Source organism: Aedes albopictus, chromosome 3, assembly GCF_035046485.1.
Source record: "Aedes albopictus strain Foshan chromosome 3, AalbF5, whole genome shotgun sequence".
Lineage (NCBI taxonomy): Eukaryota > Metazoa > Arthropoda > Insecta > Diptera > Culicidae > Aedes > Aedes albopictus.
In genome coordinates this window covers 374,235,351-374,252,490 of record NC_085138.1, presented here as the reverse complement: position 1 = coordinate 374,252,490, position 17,140 = coordinate 374,235,351, and the positions used below count along the sequence as shown (strand labels likewise).

At 40.2% G+C, this 17,140-nt stretch overlaps 1 protein-coding gene across 1 annotated transcript in view; it reads right to left on the bottom strand.

The window, feature by feature from the left end:
- Nucleotides 1-17,118, bottom strand: part of LOC109409854 (endophilin-A) — a 188,848-nt gene extending 171,730 nt beyond the window's left edge. Inside the window, exon 1 of the mRNA XM_062855695.1 lies at nt 16,373-17,118. The gene's annotated coding sequence lies outside the window, so the exon portion shown is untranslated. The remainder of the gene's footprint in view (nt 1-16,372) is intronic.
- Nucleotides 17,119-17,140: the final 22 nt, after the last annotated feature.

The following is a 17,140-nucleotide window of genomic DNA, read 5'->3' as shown; positions in this document are numbered from 1 at the left end:
GTAGCAAACACCGGGTTCACAAGGTTTCATAGATAGAAATTCCCCTTACGGAAGTAAAGTTCTTGGACCAAGGCCACTTGGGCTGTACTATTTTGCATAAGTCTGCAAAGATTGATTGTTGCTGTTCTTTTATGCTGAAGATTGATCTGAGCTATCCTAACCGTAGCCACTACCCAAACTAGGCAAGATTAAACTCTTAGCAATAACAGCACAACAAAGAACAGCAGTAATAAAACCAGATCAGTATCGATTGGAAAACGCCAAAGGCGAGGATACACAGAATACACTGTGTAAATCGCATAATGCGAAACCATATAGGTGAAAATTTGAACTAATCAACGACATCTTCATAAGCACACCCTTATTCAGCCTCAAGTTTGAGACTAAAGAAGGGCAGCTGTTCGTCTCGGATAACACAAGGTAAGCATAAAGTAGCATAACACCATGAATTAGGGGTCACCTGAATAGTGGACTCCAATCAATGGAACAGGCGATCCGCAGTGCTATTATTAGTCAGTTGAACTAACCGCTACCGACGCTACACAACTGTCTGGAAGAAAGGAAAAACAAGAAAAGGAAGAAAGGAAAATTCGGAGAGAAAAAAAAAGAAATTTTCTCCTTCAAGAGTATATCTTGCAAAAATAAATTGAAAAGGAATCTCGGGATTTCCCTCTTTTCCCAAGATTTTTTCCACAGTACCTGCCGTTTTTACCTGTTTTTCTCTTGAGATTCCTTAGGAAATGTTGACTGATGTTTCCCTGAGCGTCTTCACTATTTCTTTTGATTTTTTCACAGAGTTTTTCCAAGACTTCCTACAAGGCCATTTTTTTTAATAATACAGTTAGCAATCCCCCTATCAGTAAGTTGGCTCCAGAGGCACGTTCTCTTCGATTTGGGAAATTTATACCATGATGTGCCATAACAATACTTCTAGAGATTTCTCCTAGAGTTGATTCCGGAATCACTCTCGGAACTCCTCTCGAGATGTCAGTTTTCAATGCAGTTTCCCTACAATTTTGGCTGTAGTATCCCCAGAAAGACATTTTAAAGATATTTCTGGAGGAATTCCGAAAAAAATGCTAGACAACAGGAAAATTAGGTAAAATTGTGGAACGAAATGGCAGAGAGAACCTAGCGGAAATCGTGTTATTCCGGAAGCAACATAGAAGGAAATCCGTGGGACCTTCAGGAGAAATGGTGAAAGAAAGTCCCGCAATTTCTATTGAAGTTTTTCTCACGATATCTTCAAACATTTGACCCTGAATTTCTCACGCAATGTTCTGCTGTTTTTTTAGGATTTCTCCTGGAACTTCTTCAGGAATTACATCCAGAATTCTTCATTCAAAGTTTTTTTTACTCTAATGAATTATTTCAGGAAGGAAACTTGGAAGAAATTCACAGAGGAACCTTGGGATGGACCCCGGATAAAACATTGGGAAAAATTCTATTTTTTTTTTAACTTCGTCAATACCAACTTCGTGAAAAAAAAACAAACAAAAAGAAGAAATTTCAGGAGGCACTTTGGGGAAGAACTCTATCAGAAAGTCACTGAGCAGAAAAACTCTTAGAGAAATTCTGGATTCTCAGGGAAAACTACCAGTAGAATTCCAAGAGAAATCTCGAGACGAAGCTTAGAAAAAATCGGAGGAGGAGTTCTAGAACAATTACCGCGAAAAATTCCAGAAACAGTCCGGGAGCAACTTAGATTGACATCCTAGGAGAAATTCCGAGAAAACTGCGGGTGTAACACTGAAGTTATGAAGTTTGATAGGTCACACGCTAGGAATTGGCTCAGGTCGGTAAATGGTAACAGCTCTGGGGATATGGCCTCTAGTCCGGAACACGGGCAAGCGGATCCACATTGAAATGCTGTAATGGCCACAAACAAGCTGGGACTGGAGATTCATGAAGTTTGATAGGTCGCACGCTAAGAATTGGCTCAGGTCGGTGAGTGGTAACTTCTCTGGGGGCATGGTCTCAAGTCCGCAACATGGCCAAGCGGTCCTACGTAGAGTGGTGGTTGTCCTTGTAATGGTCACAAACAAGCTGGGCCTGAACATTCATAACTTCCCTAGGTCGCAAGCTAGGATTTGGCTCAGGTCGAAAGCGGCCACTTCCTAGGGGTATAGCCTCAAAACCGGAACATGGCCAAGCGGTTCCATATAGAAAGGTTGTCCTAGTAATGACCACTCACAAGCTGGAGCGGAAAATTCATGATGTGATGCCAGGGTTTGGCTCAGATCGGTAAGTGGCCACATTCCTGGGGCCATCGTTTCAAGTCCGGAACATGGCCTACCGGTTCAACATAGAATGGTTGTCCTTGTAATGAGCACAAACGAGCTGGTTTCCAGACCCAGCTCATGAAGTTTGATCGATCACACACCAGGGATTGGCTCAGGTTGGTAAGTGGCCACATTCCTGGCGGCATGGTCCGGAACATGGTAGAATATTTGTCCTTATAATGGCTACAAACGTACTGGGCCTGAAAATTCATGAACTTCCCTAGATCGCAAGCTAAGGTTTGGCTCAAGTCGATAAGCGGCCACATCCCTAGAGGTATGGCCTCACATCCGGAACATGGCCAAGTGGTTCCATATTGAAAGATTGTCATAGTACAAGCTGAAAATTCGTGAAATTTGGTAGGTCGCACGCTAGGGTTCGGCTCAGGTCGGCAAGTGGCCACTTCCCTGGGGGCGTGGAATCTGTAACGTGGTGAATGTTCACAAATGCTTCCGAATATTGCCTTAACCTTTTACCGCTTTTTTTGTTGTTGGACAAATAGCCTAGAAATAATGCAAACATCATGAAGCTAATAAAAAAAATCAAGAGTTCTAGAGTTTCTTGAATTCCTCAAAAAATCCAAGAACAACTTTTGAACAAAATTCCACGCAAGAAACCCCTGGACGAATACCAGGAAGAATTTTTCGAGTGATTTCAGCAAATTGTCTTGGAAGGATTCTCGCAGGAAATTTTAAAGAATTGGAGAAACTCCTGCAAAAATTTCGGGAGGAAAATCATGGTTGATGTCAGAAGCACCTCTTGGATGAATTTCAAGAGGATGTCGTGATGGAAACCTAGAATAATTTCCTCAAGAATTCCAATTCATGGTAGAATTCTTGAAAGAATCTCCAAAATAAATCCAGAAGAAATTTAAAAAGAGACATCTGGGTTAATCCAAGAAGGAAATCTTGAAGAAATCCCAGGTGTCAGAAACTCTTTCTTCGATAAATTCTCATCGAACTCCAAGAGTATGGTACTAAATGACCTGGAGGAATTTCAGAAGGAACTTTTTAAGTATCCTAAGTTCTGAAGCAGTTCCGGCTGATTGCATAGAAAAAAAACCTGGAGAATTCCTAAAATTATCCCAGAAGAAACTTTTATAGGAACCACTGAAGAAATACCTCCATAAATCTCAACATCTGCTTTCTTTAGCTCTACGAAATTGTATGATAACGCAATGATATCACAACTTCATTTTCGGATTTATGGCCTATGGCGGCGGGCTATCAATCGAACAAAAATGAGGTATCATTATCATACTAAAAAGCTTAAAATAATTGATAACCAAAAATAACACCAAGGTAACAAAATTATAGTTACTTGAGATTTGCTGAACATGTTCAGATCACAAAACAAAAATGATCAAGAAGTCTTCAAAAATGAAGAGCTAAAGAATTCACAGTCGAAATCATGTTCTAGATATTTTTTGCGATACTTCTTCAGTAATTTCCACCTGTTCGGGTTAGCCATAAAAACTACAGCCTCATCCATGCTCATAAATTGACCTTGGGTAACAGAACGGATGGAACACTACTACTGCTCTTGTTGCTGCTGCTGCATCCTGTCGTCTACTGTGTACAAATAGCCAGGAGCAGGCCCATAAACAGTCGTTGTCTTCATATATACGATGCTACGATGCAGAATGCAGCAGCACCCGGTGGTCGGTCTCTCCAGTGCAAAACCGAGAGCTTGCAGAAAAACTTTGTCCACAGCACGGAATATGGGATGGGGATTGCACATACCTACAGTGTTGACCAATACTTTGGCGACTTTTCGATTTTTCACACATAGTTGTGATCGAGGCGAGTAAGAACGCCTTCCAGTACTGGTAAGAGATTGTATGGTACAATCTCGCTGATTTTCAAGCCTTGTCTATAACTGTTTGATTGAAAAGTGTATTTTTAGGAAGAAATGTAAACGACCCATCTCAAAATCGAAGATTCTTTTTGTAAAATTTTGTATTCTGGCACAACTTTAGGTTTGAGGAAGCTTCTTCCAAACAAGATTAGATTCTCTTCCTCTTCTTTGCGTAATGTTCCCGCTGGGATAAAACCAGCTTCTCAGGTTGATGCTCAGGAGAGCATTTCCACAATTACGAACTAAAAGCCATTTTGTATGAAAACCCGGAAAAGTTCCTTAAGTATTGACCAACACTGTAGAAAACTACCCCCAGTAGATATAAACTAGCATATGTAGCGGCAAATGGAGCATACATAAAACAAATAGAGCAGAGTTTCACTTTGATAAATCACACAATCGACCAAGAGGAACAGAAAGGGATACGGAGGCGATGGCAAATAAAATATGTTGCAGGCAGGAATTTCTCATTTTGAACTTTTACCGAAATCGATGCTCGCTCGGTTTGGATTTCCAAGGAGACACCTTTTTTTTGTTGGGTGGATAATCTAGCAACGATTTGAGACAGGGTTAACCCTCCTCCTGCATTTCGTGCGGTATCATTTGTTTGGCTTTGTTTGTTCGCCACCACCAACAGCTAAGTGCTTTATAATTAGAGAGAACCTTCCGTTCTTTTTTGCGGTTGTGCTTATCTTATCTGCGAGGCGTCGCGTCGCGCGAGCGACGTTCCGACTTGACTCGCATTTGTATAAAACATGTGAAAGTACATTTGTAGGAAGCATCGATGTTGTTTTGCAGATGTTTCTGAGTTCTTATTTGCACAATTGGAAGTTGAGCGTATAACTCAGTATTTTGTATTTCAAGCGTAATTTGGGATATCAATTATGATTTATAAATCACCTTGATATTTTATTTTTGTTTTCATTTGATATTGCTACCCAAGTGAAGCTAGACCCGCGTATTATCAAAGTATTATTTGGACTTTCTAGAGATAAATATTAGCTTTTTTTACCTCAATTTCGAGTTTTGAATCGGTGTGTTTTATGAGACTGGCCTTCAATGTGTATACTGATAGATTCTAATCTATTGCTAAGTATACCCCTTAAGCCAGAAGCAAGACTCCTATTTCGGCGTAATGTGATAATTTAATTCACAACTGTTTGCAAAATTCCCACGCGCGCCAGCGATAATTTTGGACGTTTATTTCCGGTGCTTCCGTTCTTTCGCTGTCGACTTTTACATTCGAGCCGAGCGAACGAACATAATACGGAACACCATTCATCTGGATTCGCGTTCCCATTCGGATCTATGACGTCCAAAAGTATTCCAATAGGCGGTACCCAGCAGCTGATGACGACAACATAATCCACCCACGTAACTGAAAATTCCATTTTCCCTCTTTCGTAGAATCCATTTTCCTTCTACTAGTGCTAGTACCTATATAGCCAGGAATCTACCTAATGAGGTTTGCCTTCCATGCAAATCCTTCTTCAGGCGGATGGATGTGTATAACTACAGTACAGTTGGCTGTAATATACATGTTGTTCATCCTGAGAGACACTTAAGAAACACGATTAACTTGGGCGGACGGACGAGCTTATATCTGTGAAAGCATTACCGCTTACATGAATAGCTAAAATTCTATACTTGTGCCACTCTGTGTTCTGTTCTGATTCCAATGCGATATGAGAAGCATCTTCACACATAAATGCACAATCATTCCACCCACACGATTCGTTTGATCGACAGCCACAGATAGTTTGGATCCGAAAGAGTCAGCAACGTCCTTATCGTAAATATCAATGTATGGTTCCTAACCACCTGGTGAACGGTTATTTGTAACAAAGTACCAATACACGAGTGACGAGACTCTAAAGAAATGTGTGAATTTCTGTGACTTCGTCCTACTTGACCTTAGGTTCCTTGTAAAATTTGGCCTAGTCCTTATCCAATGCCCATCCTTATCGATCTTCGGTACGAACTAGTAAATGATCATTCGATAAAGAAAGCTAGAACCACGCCATATCTATATGCACCGCATCAAGTGAACGGTGAATGAAGCGCAAAGCGCAACATCGCACGTATAATTTCACCAATTCTACGCTCACTCCCACCGAAAAAAACACCGTGTGTGAGGTGGAGATTTGGCGGACGATCGATATTTTCCATGTGCAACGGTGCTGCTGCTACCGGCTACTCACAACAATGGTGGAGAATTTATTGAATGGTGGGATTCACCTGCCCTGCGTGAGTAGTGTTTTTCACGAAAGTGCTTTTTGCCTGGAGCAGGCCGAGGAAAACACAGTAGCTAGAAGAGCAGAGCCAGACGCTGTAGAATGAGTGCTGCGGACTGAATCAAAACGATTGTCAAAATATATCCGTTGACTGCTGCCATAATATCTCCATCGAACTGTCACGGCTCTCACAGCTACTGTATTGCGCATTTCCCACCCCACTGGACCCCTTTCGCAGTTAGTATAAGTGCGGGAACGTGAATAAAACTGCAATTTTGCATCAAATCGTTTCGGTGTCTTTTGCGCACTTATTCAGCACCTTGTAATGCATAAGTACGCAGAGGACACCGACATTCATTCAAACTCTCCTGTCCGACAAGGACAGGATCACTGTATTTTCCATTATACTATCTTGTAACTTTACCACGATTGATTGTTGCAAAATCATTTCGATAAAATAGTTTGGGTTTCGTTTGATTGACGACCAAGGTTTGACCAAGGTTTTAAATATGTTTCGGTAATGATTTGGATCCATTACCAAAACGTAATCCAATAACAATTATGAAACGTTACTCAGTATGTCAGATATAGCTGATGTTATGAGTGTAGACCTGAAGTTCTGAACTACAAGGTAGTTTGGCTGACCTGGAACATTTCCATAGTGTATCTAAATGACAATAGATATTTCAAGAGCTTCACGTGTGTAGATCAAGGTCTAGATAGATTATGTCATGCTATTATTTATGGTGAAAACACATACAATTTTTCTTGAAGATTTGGAGGACTTCATTTTAGAACTGTTTGGACGAACCTGAATATCCCAAAGGTTTATAATAACCAAGTAGTCATCAGATTGATCCAGTAACCACGGATAAATATGCAACGTTACTCAGTTTAGCAGATACGCCTGTTGTTACGAGTGTAGACCTGAAGTCCTGAACTTCAAGGTAGTTTCGCTGACCTGGAATATCCCTGTAGGGTCTCTAAATGACATTTGAGATTTCAAGAGCCTCGCGGATCCCAGCAGATTTTGCAATAATAATATTTATGGCGAGAACACATAAAGTTATTCTAGTAGATTTGAAGGAACAGTTTGGACGATCCTGAATGGCTCAAAGGTCTGAAATAAGCTGGTAGATTTCAGATGACTCCAGTAACTGCGGTTGATTATGCAACGTTACACAGTATAACAGATACGGCTCTTGTTACGAGTGTAGACCTAAAGTTCTGAACTCCAAGGTAGTTTGGCTGTCCTGGAAAATCCCTATAGTGTCTATGAATGAGACTGTAGATGTCAAGAGCTTCAGGGATCCCAATGGGTTATGCAATGCTATTGTTTGTGGCGAATATACATAAAATTATTCTTGTACATTTGAAGGACTTCACTATAGGACAGTTTGGAATATCTAGAACATCCCAGAATGTAAAACACCTTTTGATATTCTTGGTAAAGGTTGAATGAATACATATTAACGTAACCCACATCCAAGTTCAGCTTTTAGATCAACTGGTATGTCAATTATTTCGTGTTTCCAAATTTCATGGTGTTCAGGATGTCCTAGGTTGTCAATGAAGCCCCAAATATAAATATTCCCATTTTCTCTAATAGGGGACTCAATTTGCAGCATCTTTGTCGACGACAGTATTCTGTTTTATTGATACAGCCGTTTCTATGTCGGAGTCATATATGACCCCTCCGGCTCCAAAGGGTTAAGAGGGTAAATTGGGGTGTCCAAAACAGTGAAAACTGATGCTTGGAAAATCAGTTATTTTCATTACATTTTCAGCCAGAAAGGACATTTTGGGTATTTTTAACGGACAGTGGAGGCTTTTTCAATCATTCTATCATCATCATTATGTATCATTACCCTCTGAATCTGTTAGATTTTGACTAAAATTCAAACTAATGTCCTCTAGGGGTGAAAAATTCGACCGTTACCCTATGTACGATCAACGATCAACGATCTAATCTGACTATACATGTCAATGGTTTCTCCTCCGTGATTGATCTGAGCTGGTACCAATTGCACCGAGATCCAAATAAATAAGGGTTGGGACACTCCACTTATTCTCAAAGTGCAATTTAAGCAGCTCATGCATTTTTGGATCAATAACGGCGCCGGCCACGTCCTTATAGTTAGTTGGGAAGAGAAAGGAATGTTAGAGTGTGCTGGATGACAACGGACAACGGACAACGGAACATGCACCAGTGGAAACGGGGAAGAAACTATTCTCACGAAAAGTTTCAACGCCCGAAACGGGAATCGAATCCTCACCCCATAGCATGGTGCGATTATAAGCTTGGTGACCCTAACCGCACGGCTACGAGGCTCCACAATTAAAAGGTACGAAACTGATTACAATCATTCGAAAACTGGTGTGTATTCTGTATTCTGTGATTTTCTGTGCATAACGCGTAAATCAGGTATGGCATAATCGGTGATTTTTCCATACAAATAACGATTTTTCCATAATTTAATAATACCTCAAGCAGTCCTCAACACCAAACCATTTTATCAATTTTATATTTTGTCAATACCTACAAAATACCAAAATAAGTCATTTTCAATACCTGGACAATTAATGGACGATTAATCCACCAATACTTTGGTATGATACCTGACTTTGGTATGCTCCAGTTATGTGTCAGTTATTCTTTCCTGCTCGGGAATAGTTCCTTCCGGGATTCAATTTTTCCAAGGAAGCTCATTCCAAAAGAAACATAGGAATCACGGCTGGAATTCCTGAAGGATTCCCAGAACATTTTGAGGAACCCCATAAAAATCAATTGAATTTCTTAAGGAACTCCTAAAAGGATCCCAGAGAAAACTTCTGCAGAAACTCCAAAAAAATCTCAGATGGAGCATCTGTGATAAAATATATTTGAATGCGGAAAACTACGGGAAAATTTCCTGGGAAAATCTCTGGGAAAATTTCTGTGTTAATCCTAGAAAGAACTATTTGAGGAAAAAAATCGGAAGGAATTTTGATTGAATCCAGGACCTCTTCAAGTTATCAGAGAAGGTGTTCATTGAAAAATCCCGCAACGAATCTGTGAAAAAAAACCCGGGATTTCTTCTCCGTGGCAAGAGCTCTTTAAGGAAACCCAGACGGAACCTCTTTAGGAATCTCAGAGGAAACTCCTGAAAAAACCCCAGAGGGTGTTGTAAACTTGGAGTAAAACAGGTTTTGTTGAAGTTAAGAGAACAAAAACTGACTATAGTTTTATTGCACAAGTATGATCACAAGCGTGGCAGATGACTCAAAACACACAAAACAAACTCAACGCCTACTCTGTTTTTGCACACCGCTTGTTCTTCCGTATACTTCCAACATTCCTCATCAAGAACAGAAACATACACCTATTTCTACCCATTCTCACTACAGCGCTATCTCAAAAATATATACATATTCAACTTCATTTGAATTTTCAATCGATAAAGGTTTCCTTCTTTCCTTCCTACGACAATAATGGACTCTCCTTTCATTATACGACATTTACTATCATTAAACATAACTGTAAAACCACGTTTAGTAATCGCTGGTACTGAAACTAAATTAACCGATAATCCTGGAACCAAAATCACGTTCTTTAGCGATACTTCAACTGGACATCCCCTTCCGCTATCTGCAGATACAGTAATCTTTCCCTTAGTATCGCAAAGTACCTTCTTAGGGGCTGTCCATTAATTACGTAAGGGTTTTCGGAGGGAGGGGGGGGTTTGAGAAATCTTACGCGCCATATAAAAATATTTGGGTTCTCATACAAAAAATCTTACAAGGGGGGGAGGGGGTGTCGAAAAATCGTGAAAATCGCCTTACGTAATAAATGGACAGCCTCTTACCATAAGTCAAAATAACGTTTTGTGTATCCATCTTCTTAGTATCATTCAGCAAATCTGTCCGACCCGTCAAGTGACCCGAAGCTCCTGAATCTAGAAACCAACCACCATTTGTCTCCTCCGTAAACGCTAAAAAACATGCGTTGCCGTGAAATTCTTCCTCTTCTATTGCTACTACAGAACGCATTCTCGGCTTCACTGGAACTCTGAACGATTCATTCCGAGCTTTCTTCAGCAGCTCACAGTCACGCATCGTGTGATTAGCGCTTCCGCAAGCACATCATAAGCATTTGTCCTCTGAACTCTTCGTATGATTATGGATCATTTTCGCTGCAAGGGCTTTCCGATCATCAGTGCCAGCACTTCGTTCTCGGCGTCGCTCAAATTCTTCACAAAAATCATAGTGAAAACATCCATCCGACCCTGAATAGATGCCACGATGCTTTCATACGACTGAGGCAAGCTTGCCAAGATGAAAGCCGCCTTCATATCCTCATCCATCCTGCATCCTACGTTCTCGATTTTCTCAAACAGATCTTCAAATTCGACGAGACGAGCTTCCTAATTAGTGCAACATTTCCAACCGACGAATCCTTTACATAGTACTCTTTCAGCAGCACTCATACTTCTCTCGCAGTATACCAGCATCCTTGATGATGCTTAGTTGAGCGTCTTCAATCAGGAATCCAATCGTCTACAGCGCAAGTTCATCCTTCAGATTCCATTCGATTGTTCGTTCCTCATCAGGAGTCTCAGCACACACATATGTAGCTCCACAGACCTCCGTGTGTTAACTCCTGCCCAGCTCAAATCGATCATGTTTCGTAATTGTCGTACGAAAGCCTTTTGATTCCCAACTTTGCGAAATCCATTTCTCGTCCTGAACGCTTGCTCCAACAAAAAACCGCTCAAACGGTTATCACAACTTTTAACAGAAACACTGTCCGCTGGGCCCACAACCTGGTGTAATTGTAAACTTGGAGTAAAACAAGTTTTGTTGATATTGGGGGAACAAAAACTGAATATAGTTTTATTGCACTAGGATGATAACAAACTTGACAGATGACTCAAAATACACAAAACAAACTCAACGCCTACTCTGTCTTTGCACACCACTTATGTTATTGTTACACGCATACTTCCAACAGAGGGAACTTCTGATTCTGAAGAGTTTTTAAATAAAACCCCGGGAGAATCTCAGAAAAAACTCCTAGAGCCCTAGCCCTAGAAGAAATTTGTGGAGAAACCGCGAAGGATTTCTTGGATTGCCAGATGGAATGAATTACTGTGGAATCCCAGGAGTACTTCCTGGAGAGGTGCCAGCGTTCCACCATCAAGTCATAAATCAGCACGCATCCCTCACACGGGAACCCCACATTTCGAATTAAAATAAACCACCCATAAGAAAGCTGACGATTTTTTTCTGGCCGAATCGTAAACAACAAGGCCACGAAACGTCAAAGAGTTGGAAAAAAATACCTTGGCAACCACGGCGTGCAGTGCCATGTCTTTGGCGTTTCGTGACCTTGTTGTTTACGACCTGAACTTAAAAAAATCGTTGGCTTTCTCGGAGGGGGTGTGATTTAAATACCTTCTTCCTGGAATTTCTCCAGGAGTTCTTCTCCCGGTATCTCCTGGAATTTCTCCTCGATTATCCTGTGAGTTCTTTATAAAATTCTTCGAGAAATTTATTTACGATTCCTTTAGAAGTTCTCACTGGGATTCTTCCAGAAGTTTTCCCGAAATACGTAAAGCGGTGTCATCTCGAATCTTTCAGGATTGACCTCTGGGTTTCCTCTAGCAACTCCTTCCGAGACTACTCTTGAAATTCTTTCTGGGATTTCTTCAGGAGTTCCGAGATTCTTCATGGAATTTGTTACAAGATTACTTCAGGAACTTATTCAGGGATTTCTCCAGATTCTTTTAGAAATTTTTTCAAGAACTCCTTCCTGGATTTCTACAGGGATTTCTTACAGGATTTCTTTGGGAATTCTTTCTGGGACTTCTTCAAGAATTCGTTTTGAGATTCCTCCAGAAATTCGTTCCGAGATTCCTTTAGGAATTCGTACCGAGCTTCCTTCAAAAGTCCTTGGACCGTGCGTAGGAATGCATGTTAGTGAATTCTTGGAGGAGTTCTTGAAGGAACATCTGAAGGAATCCTAGAGCTTCTCAAGGAATTTCAGAAGAAATGAGGATTCCCAGTTGAGTTCAAGAAAGGACTTTTGCGGGAATGACAGGGGGAACTCATCAAGGAATCCAAGAAGAAACTCTTAGTCAATATCAGAGAATAATGCTGGAGGAACCTCGGGGAGAGCTGAGGGAGAAGTCCTAAATGAAACATCTGGAGTAATCTCAGAAAGAGCTCCTGGAGGAACCTCTGAAGGTGTAATCCTTAAATGTAGCAGTCCTGGAAGGAATTCCTTGGGAAATAATAGAACTGTCTGAGGAATCTCGGAAGGAATTCCTGAGGGAAACTCGGAAATAATTCCTGCATGAAATCCCGAAAACATTCCTGAAGAAATCGTGGAAGAATTCCTTGAAGGAATCTTGTTAGAAGTTCCTGGAAGAATTCCAGATAGAACTCTGGGGGAATCGCAAAGGGAATTCTTTTAAAAATCCAATAAGGTTTATTCAATTCCTAGAAGATTTGAGGGGACCTAGAAAAAAACTTATGGCGGAATCCCAGATGTAATATCTTATGCATACCGCCGTATGCAGTGCCCTATGAGAATTACAGGAAGTTTGTAAATAACAAGGCCAAGAAACATAAAAATCCCATACAAAATCAAAACAATGCAGTGCCCTATAGCCAAAACCTCAAATATTTGGCGAATACCCAGTACAGTTTAAGCACAATTATGGGTCAAAAGCTAAAAGCCTGGTCAACTGACTGATTGATAGTTGTGACACAGTTGGCCCACAATTTTACACTGACTGTACAAGTTATGTTGAAATACCACATTGGTAAGTCTTCATTAGGTACTTGCGATGGGAATATCTTGGAAATTACACAATATTTCAACATCTTATCTACGGGGAAGTTGTTCAAAACATCTATACTACGTCTATGATGAACAATTACTAACAATTGTACTTTACTCGAGCTCGAAAAACGAAGAAATAAATAAATAAAAGGGAGAAATTTGAAATAAGTAAAATGGTAAGTAGTTCTAGTTTGACATTTGAGGTCAACCTTGACGTGATGGAACTCGCCATTTTTGGACATTGGGGATTCAAAAATGTTCCTATCTGACATACACGGTGAAAAATATCATTCAAAGTATGTTTTATACTATTTTGGTGTTGACTGCAACAGTAGGAAATCCTTCGAGCAGGTGGCACTGGGTTGAAGAAAGTACTGTCATTAATATCTTGACTCAGTAAAGAGATATAAAAAAGGCGTCTTCAACGCAGTGTTGGTAAAAAAACTATAGCACTAGACATAATCTATATCACGGATATCTTGGTCTATAAATGACGGATTCCTATACCGTCTACCCCCGTTGGTTTGAACGACACCTCATGCAAACCAACGGGGTTCATTTTTTAATTTGAACTTTTAGTAACCCTGTGGGCATCGAAATTGACACTGATGGTAACCCTTTTTGCTGTTTTGTTTTGATTCTGTGTTCCGTTTCACCCCGTTCCATGAGCAGAATGACGTTTGAACCATTTTTAGTTTGAACGATGTGCAGATTGGAGGGGGTCAAATTAAAAAGTGTTCAGATTAGATAAGGCCAAACCAACGGGGGTAGATGGTATTGATTTCTCACGAGATTCTTTTAAAAATATCCCCTAGGGGTCCTAGCGGGATTTTTTCATTGATTACTCCTTTCTTTTAGGCATTTGTTTCGGTATTTTTTTTCGGGGATTCCTTCAACGATTTCTGCCATCATTCCTTTCTGAATTACTTCCTGAAGTCATTCATTGGTCATTCCCGGATTTTCTCCTGTGATTCCTTCAGGATTTTATCTAGTTTTTTTTTCTGAAATGCCAATGGGGATTCATATCGAGATTCTTTCATGGATTATTCCCAAGACTGAATCAGCTGTTTCTCCAGGATTATGTTTTCTCCCGGGATTCCTCTCCCGAGCTGTTTCGGGGATTACTTTCAGGAATTTCTCCCGGGATTTCTTAATTGGTTTCCCCCAGGTTACCTTTAGAGGTTTCTTCCGAGATTTATTCGGCAATTCTTTGAAGGAATCATCTTGATATTCCTTTAGGTATTTCATCCGAAATTCCTTGTCAAAATTTTGATTAATTTCCTTCAAAATCCTTTGAGGATTTCTTCAGGGTTCTTTCACGGATTATTCCTGAAATTCCTGCAAGATTCTTCAAGGGTTTTCTGCCAGAGTTTTTTCATTGATACCCCCCAGGATATCGTTACTTATGTACTGTTACTGGTTTTCTTTTAGAGATTACTTCCAAGATTCATAAAGCGATTTCTCCCGGGATTCCCTTCGGCATTGTTCCAGGCATTCCATCCGGCATTCATTTAGGAACTTCTTCAGAAATTTATTCCGCAATTTCTTTGTTAATCTTTCAAGGATTTCCTATAGATATGTCGTTCAGGATTCTCTACTGGATGTCTCCCAAAATCTCCCAAAATCCACCTGAGATTATTGTAATGATTTCTTCGGGAATCTTTTCGGGATCCCTTCATGGATTACCCTTGGGATTCGTTCCCAGATTTCTCCCGGGAACCTTTAAGGGATCCCCCCAGGATTCTCTCAGATACATCTTTTGAGATTAGTTCAAGGATCACTCCAGGATTATTGAATGGATTGCTTCCGGGATTCTTTCAGGCATTCCCCCGGAGTTCCGTCCAGGATATCTTATGAATTTTTCTCGGAATTCCTCCTTGTATTTCTCCCGGGGGTTTCCTCTAGAGAACATTGTTTATTTTCGAAGTTACTAAGAAAAATTTCTCCGGGTTGTTCATCAATATTTGTTTTAGTCATAGTTAAAAAAATCCATCATTTACACCAGAAACTTCTATGGAAAAAATCCTTCAAAGGGTTCATTTCTTGTTTGAAATGCAGTTGCATTTATCATATGCAAATAAGACAACACTTTTCATCAAAGTCAGTCATTATACAAGTAAGTGTGTGGCCATATGGGAATCTTGTTTTAGTGGATGATGATCAACGAAGCCGTAAAGTATTCAAAACGACGATTCCGGTGCGAATCATGTAGGTTTTCTTGGAATAAATGGTGATGCTATGACGATAATCCAACAACGGTACGTTAAAGACGTGAACGATAACGAATTTATCCGAAAGACTCAAGACAAATGGATATTCACGATCAAGCGAGGGTCTGATCGAAGTTTAGATAAGGACGGTCTTGGATTATGGATAGAGGTTCGACGATGTTTGAAACAATACCTATACGACCTTATGACTTATGATTTGGTCAGCAATAAGCATAAGTAACAACATATTTTGCAATACCCGGAACCAAAATTGTTAGCAATTGCTTGCTATCATTGTATTTGTTACTACATTTTTCAAAATGTCTGGAAACCCACTATATCTTACAGTCATGCATACCATTTCGTTTGTTATTATTAGCTACATGTAAGAAGTATTTTTTTTTTCTACATCGACTTCGAAAATCAATTTTATCGAGCATTAGGTATCCCTATTTAATAAAGTTTCTTGTTCATACCTACAGAAATTTGCTGCAGGGTTCTTCCAAGAATTACTCAAGGAATTCCTTTACGATTTTGTTTGTTTGTTTTAAACACAGAAATAGGACAGTTCTATCCTAGTTCCTCTAATCATTACACTATGATTTGAGAATACATTAATCACCACTTTTAAGAGAATATTGTTCAGGGATTACATTAAAATCCTTCAGTATTTCGCTACTCGCAATGATCTTCAATACCTTCAGGTGTTTTGTAAATATTTCCAAAGAAACTGTTCTATGAATGTCTTGTGAAGTTTCTAGAGTAATTTATAAGGAAACAGATACGGAATTTTAACATTTTATGTCAGAGTAGGTACATATTTCACAAATAATTTCGTATGAGAATACGGAAAAGGCAAAAACTAATATATAATATCTCGCAAGAAATCTATCCCTGTCCGTTCAATTTCATAAAATGACAAATTAAGGAGCTATGTGTGGTCTGTCCCCAGTAGTGGTACTTACGTGCTAATGCCTCCCCTGCAGAGATACCGCGGGAGTGTACGTCTGCCTCTACTGGGTGGTGGATATTATTGTGTCTTCTAGAGCTGGTCAAGCCGGATCTTTTCCGCAGCCTACACCGATGAGAGTCTCGTCAACAGTTTTCAAAAGAGCTTCACCGGAAGAGCACTATGTACTTCTAAGCACTTTTCGGTTTCTTCTGCTTCTTCGTTTCCGTTGCACTGGATGGCAATCTAGATGGCACTAGAAGATGTTACGGATCCTACTCGAAAACGATTGCAGCTTTTTTCACTTTTTTCACTATGTGCTGCGTCTTCCTTCTTCAAGCAGCCTATTTTTCACCTATCGATGCTACACCTTCTTTTAGCTTCCGCCACTGCCAATCGACCTAGGCGAGGTAACTGGATTTCTAGCTCCGCACTGAATGAATCTGATTTATTATTAATTGATTTTCTTCACACCACACCACCTCGGGAGACCACCACAAAGCACCACACTACTGACTGATGAACACTGGTTGCGACGGATTTTCAAACTTGAACCCGGAACACACCCTGCGCCAAAAACCCTCGAAAATTCCACGAGTTGAAATGCTGGACTTTTTTTTTCTTCCGCCTCACTGCTCTAATGCTGCTGTTGCAGAATTGAAATTGATTTTTCTCCTTTTATTGGATAATAACCCCCGCCGCAGCAAAACGCGCACACACGAAGTGAACCTGCCAAGATGCAAACTCGATTTGAACGGAAAAAGTAGATAACAACGCTCTGATG